Raw genomic sequence first — 6,703 nt, 5'->3', positions numbered from 1 at the left:
TCACGTTTTTAATACCGTAAAAATGTTTTCCATGATGTAATATATAGACAGTTTTTTCTCTGGCCGGAGAGTCTGTGATATCGCCACTGGCCTCTGTTGTGATACAACACTTTAATTGTAATGTTTAAATCATTTTCAAACAGCACAATGTCGCTAAAAGAAACCAAATGATTTTCAGATAATTGTAAATCTTTGTGCAACTGAAGGGCCTTATCAAGCAACACTGCATCACTTACATCTGTGCCTTCTAAAATAGCGTAGACACTAGCGGCCAGGCAGACATTAGTGTTCTAGTTGTTAAAATCATACAAATGTTTTTTTATAGCCAATTATCCGACTATACACAACTGCGCCCAGGCGCCTAACAAGTTTAAGAGAATTACCGGCTATGCATTCAGCGTTACTCTGTAAAGAATTAGCGATTATTGTTCAAAAATGTTTCAGCGCTAAACCCCTCTCTAGACTGTTGCAATGAAAAAACAGTCAAACGTCTCACCGCCATCTAGTCTCAACTGTATAATATCACCCGGTTCTGTAGCCCTTAAAACCCGATCTAACAATGATTGTACAGCAGCGTGTATTGCAGCAACAAATGAACGAACGGTGTCCAGATTAACAAATCTAAAGTGATCGTTGTACAACGAACTATTAAAATTCACTAGGTCACGCTGTTGATGAAAAACGTGCTCTAAATAAACTGCTCTATCGTCAAGGTCTTCAGAGTGGTCATTTGTAATGTCTGTATGCCCGGGTGAATGGTCAGATTGATGCCTGTGATTTGCGCTAAAGCGGTCTGTTTGCACGGTCGGTAGACGGTGCGTTTGTGACCTGTGTGGTGTTTGCTCATTGCGGGAGCATGACTGCGTAAGCATTTTGATACAACGGCGCCTCCTTTTTTTCCTATTTTTAGACCGCTTAGCCGCAAAGTACATTTTTTATAGCCCGTTTTACTTTTCTAGATCTTTCTCTCACAGATATTTTTTTGTTTTTTAGGAGACTTGCCCCGCCAATCATTTCTAGTCAAATCTTAGGTGCCATCTCTTTTTCAATAGCATCAAGATGTCTAATTAGCTTTGTGTATTTTTCATGAGCATTATGTATTTGCCGGGCATTAATTTTTCTAGGGCTGTTAAACGCTAAAAGCATTGAGTCTCTCGCACAACATTTTAGAAAATTTGCAACACATAACATTTTGTCATTGTACCAACAGAGAGAACTCAATGTGATGTACGTATTTTCATCCCAGCACGATGAACAATTAAGTGGCTCATGTTAGCAGTTGCTGACACGTGTCTGCTGTATGCCGCCATGCAAATGATGGTCCTCTGGCGTATTGAATGTGATTCGTCTATTCAAAGGACCTGTGCCAATAACAGGTGTGTTCGTGCTACTGCATGGTGTTTGGTAAAAACCTGAAATGTTGTTTATAATACATGCGGTCTCACCATCCTGTGACTATCTGTTTTTGATCAATAATTTCGGATATCGGTGATAACGGTTCTGATCGCCTGGATCTTGATCTGTTTGTAATGCCTGACTGCCAATTTTTGAAGCTTTCTCTTCTTTTTGCTGACAAATTAAAAAGTTAACATTAGAAACATTGTATTAAGTACTTTAAACAGGTTCATTACAATAAAATAGACTAGATGCTTTATTTCAACTTACGTGCGTTAGGACAATTGATAACCGGCCCTGTGGAATTTTCATTCAGTCGGCTGCCACCGGCACTGTTGGCTGCTACTGATACACTTATCAGACCTGTATTTTTCATAACCCATGCAACGCGCACTGGCGTTGAAACATCTAAAATTTAGGACATAGCAGCGATAAACATTTATAGCTAACAACATCTTTATTACAGAGAAACGCCAAAGAGTCTTACGGTTCATCTGTGTTTTCTTTGTACGGCCTCTAGGCACATCTGAGAGGTTTATTTTTCTTTTCTTTACTATGGGGTTTTAAAAAGAGCATTAGAATTAAAGCAGACCTTTAACATTAGACTACATCAGCAAAACAGGCAGGCCCCATTGTGTCTTACATTAGGTCGTTCGAGCTTTTGATCTAATTTGGTGGTTGTTGGTGTTGTCAGATCAATAATGGCTGGAGCCGCATTCTCCTTTAGCCCCTTGCGGTGTTCAGAATTGCGAATGTCCGGCGTCATTGTGTCTAAAGGCATGTTATTTTCCATAGTCGTTGTGCTATTCACAGACCTTAGAACGTTATCAGCGCTAGCTCCTAAAATTAGAACTTAGCAACATTTTCACGATCAAGTTATAATCGGAAACATCAATACTGTTATGTATACATCGGCAGTCCTTACCGGTCATTTGAGATGTCGATGCGCCGACTCATCCGAAAGGATCAGCAAAGTGTTATCCCCGCAGACCGTCTGAAAGAGTTGTGCATTTTCGGGGGGGTGACACGGGTGTTTCAGGAATAACATCACACAATAGAATTTGAGATTGGAAATTAAATCTCCGTACATTGCGTTATCGTCGTAATAGGACATCTATAAAACATTTTTGAGTGCCATAAATTACATTCATTGTTGCAAAATATCAATAAAGTCTAAAATTATCTGTTTTAAAATAACATACTTAAAGATATTAATGATTGAATAATAAAAATAATTATAATAAGCTGTTAATAAAAATTGGTAAAAGCATATTATAATCTTTTTCATAAACGTTAAAATACATAGAGCATGGAAAATTATCAAGCAGTTAAACCTATGCATATTATGTATAAAATATGTATAGAATAATACCAATTAACCATAGTAATTATTATAATTTATCTGTTGATAGTTACAATAATTCAAACAAAATATTATGTATTTTTACCTTAAACACAGTTATCAGTAATGACATAATTATCTTACCTTTTTTTGAAGTAATAGCTTACTGTCTTCAGCTTTTGAAACTTTTAGCCGGTGCTATTATAGCCTGTTGTCGCAGGGGGATACTTGTATGCTTTTTATAGTGTGTTGTAGTAAGCAGGAGGGGCTTGTATTATGTTGTCATAAATATGCGTCTGTTGATAAACATGTTCTCAGCAACATCCGTATTGCTGAGTTGCTTGTAAAAATTTTAAAGTATATTATAAATTATATAATAAAACATAAAGTATAATATGCCTAAAATGTTATATACATGAATAAATGATATATAGATTAACACATTATCAGTAATGACAATCTGTTACATAGTCTTTATATTTTTACAATTAAACTGATTAAGTATAATATGCCAAAGTTACAAATATTTATATACATGAAATAAGCCTTGTGTATAAAGATAGATTAAACACATGACTATGGTAGAGAATATGAAGACGTTTCCCTTAACAAAAAACCCCAGATGACCCCACCCACTGTAATAATCACACTACAACTTCTTTTGGAACAAATTTTGCCATAGCAGCCCATTTATTGCTATAACCTTTTAAATCCAAATTTTACCAAAATTTTAAAACATTACAATTTTTACACATTTTATTTAACCTTTCTAACCATTTTAAAACAAACCGTTATATTTTTTATTAACGGTCCATGAGAGTACCCTTTTCTCCTGCTAACTCAAAATATCGTTCCCCCCAAAACAGGCTCCCAGCTGCTACTACGCCGGCTCGGGACCCAACCAGCGGGCATCTTCCGCTCCCTCCTTGCCCCACGACAACCCAGTGTCGTGTGGGGCTCCGTTTTCCAGAACTCCATACCTTGATTGGTTCTCAACCCTCCATTGTAGTTTTATTTTAAACTCCCATGGACCAACCAACAAAGCGCCCTGCTGCCATGACCGAGACAAACCCCTTACCCCCACCCCTGGGGGGACCATAAGTTCAGGGAGGGAGGGCAAATTTTTTTCAACTCCTTTTCTTCAGCAACTGACCTCTCCCCTCAGTTGACCCACCTTTTATAAATGCCCTTTGATCCTCCCCTCAGGACCATCACACCCCTTCCTTAACCAATCATTTTAAAAAACACCTTAACCCTTCCTCTCACCGCCTCCCCTTCTCACCCCCAGTCATGGGGCCTTTCGCCTATATTTTTTTTTTTTTTTTTTTTTTTTTTTTTATATAGCTACAGGCCATCTTTATCAGTAACTGCCAGTCCATCTCACACACACACACACACACACACACACACACACACACACACACACCCTGATAACCTGGCCCCAGCTGTGTCTCCTCTGATAACATGGCTGCTTAGAAGACATTATGTAGGTAATAAATGTGAATGTTCAGCACCAGTAAATGACCATTTAGTAATAGAATACACATATATAGATCTAAAAGGATCGGTGAAATAAAACCATATAAATATATAAGGATCTAATACCCCTGCATAATATAATACACATATAAAGATCGAATAGGATCGGTGAAACTTGAAACTAGTTGCATTTGTTTTTAAAAACTGTGAACAGTCTATTTTCCAGCATTTGTAGGGGTTAATTGTCTCTTGTAATCAGGTTACTAGAGGGAGGGGTCGGTGAATGGGTGGAGAGTGGGTGGAATATAGGAGGGGCTAAGGGGGAGGCCGGTAGGCTGGCAATGGGAGGGCTGTGGGACGGCATTGGAAGGGATTATGGGAGGAGTGGGCGGAGAAAGGGGCGTGCCCATCTGTCACTTTTAGTTTGACGAGAAGTACATACGCTTTACTGCTGGTGTACAATGTTATATAGAAGGAAAACCCTTTCTGTCCCTATTCCCTGCTTGGTTCTCCCTACTTATTAATGACTTAGTTTAGTCAGTGACGGTGAGGGCTACGTAATGCTCTGAGAGGTTGGATACGCTTCAGTCAGTAGTAATAGTGTTTGGGGGGGAAAAATATATTAAAACAGACGCTGTTTTCCTCTTCTCTCCTGGAGGTTTGGATGAATTGCTATCTCCTCTTATGTACAAAATCTTTAACTCTCCTGATGGGAGTCCCAATCATCCTTCCAGATGTAACGCCTCTTTATTGATCTTTTTGTGGTGCGGTAGGCCAAAAATTTTGAGGCCTATGCAATTAGTAATGGTTTGCTGTCATTTAGATCATTGTTTTGAATTGAAATGGCTCAAGTGCTAATTGTTATATGTGGATTACTTGTAGATTTGCACATCTCAAATGCTACCCCTGATGAAGCAGAGTTATAATTTTTCTGCAAAATTTGTCGAGTGAACAAATTGATATATTTTTTTTTGTACACTAGGACAAATGTTTCTGCCTTTTTTGAAAAATGGCAAGAGGTAGCAACTTTAACTGCACAATCTGTATCTTTCATGATATACAGAAGGCTCCTAACCAGCCCCTTTTTGTAGAGTAGCACAGAAATGTTTTTGCCTTTTTGGACAAACAAGTGGTAGCAAGAAAAACTGCACAATCTGTATATTTCTAAATATACAGAAGACTCCTAACCTGTCCCTGTCACACTACACGTCTCTCCCTTCTCTCCACAAGATGGAGTGACTAACCCCTTCTCTGTATATACACAACTATTCTGAGATCTCTGCTGATTGTTGCTGCTTGGCCATGTTGTGCATCCTGGGAGCAAATGATTCACTCCCAGCCGTGCCATTCCCACCAGAAAAAGTGGGCGTTCCCACCCCCTACATTTCCCCTTGTTTTTCATCGGGAACACAACCTCATGGTGAATTACAAGGTCATTCCCGCTTAAAATTTCTGTAGCAAGAACGTTCTGATTCGCCGCGAGATCAAACTTATAAATCTCGCTCATTCCTAATGAAGAATCCTTTCATTGTCATCCTCGGGGAGGTGACCAATGATTGCTTTGTCTAGACTCAAACTTTGCTAATCTGGTCCGTGAATTGGCAGCCAGGTGTGAAACTGACACATGAAATTCAGGATTCAGGGCCCATTTACATGGCAAGCCATACATTAGTGTATAAAATACAAGAAACAAAGGAAAAGGTTGTGAAATATCAGGCGGGTATGAAATTTGGCTTTTCAGAGGACTGTCTCTGCATTCAATTTGGGGAACATGTTTGTGTACAGAATGATTGTTAACCAGGGTAAATCCCCAAAAATGATGTCCAGTAATAGACTTGTTCTTTTATCTCGTATTCTGTGATTTGGTAGAAGAGCAAACCATTTAAATTTTGTCCCTTAACAATAGACTTGGCTTCTTACCTCTTTCTGGCTCTCAACCTTTCTGATCCTGTTTTGGCACTTGACCCTAGGCTTGGCTTTTGACCTTTCTGTCTTGGCCCTTTGGCTGCTAAAAAAAAAACACACCTTTTAATATCCTTATTGGTTGGAATGGTGTTTCTGCCTGACAATGATTTGTATTGGAGGCTCCAGGAGTTAGAGGTGCATTGGATTAGTAAAGTAAGCTCAAGAATGCCTTAACATAACTTACTTACTACTATTAGATATAAAGTGACCTGAATGAATGAGAATATTTACAGACCTCCAAGTTTTTGAGATGAAAGAGAGGGACACATATCACATATATAACAAATATTTGTAAGCAAATAACACATTCCTCCCATACCCACAATATGGGGGTTGGGTTAAAGGTTTAGTGTGTAAAACATTCTTGGAAGTTAGATTTGTACATTAGAGGTGACAGAGGGATTTACTTCCATTGAGGAATAGCTCCTGTAATGAGATATGCAATAGACGGACATGCTGTGTGGAAATGGTGGTGTGCAGAGACATGATTAAACACTTACTACAGAACTGGTACAAGTATGA

Source organism: Pyxicephalus adspersus, chromosome 6 (assembly GCF_032062135.1).
Source record: "Pyxicephalus adspersus chromosome 6, UCB_Pads_2.0, whole genome shotgun sequence".
Taxonomy (NCBI): Eukaryota; Metazoa; Chordata; class Amphibia; order Anura; family Pyxicephalidae; genus Pyxicephalus; species Pyxicephalus adspersus.
The sequence above is the reverse complement of the archived record's forward strand: the minus strand, read 5'-3'. Positions refer to the sequence as shown.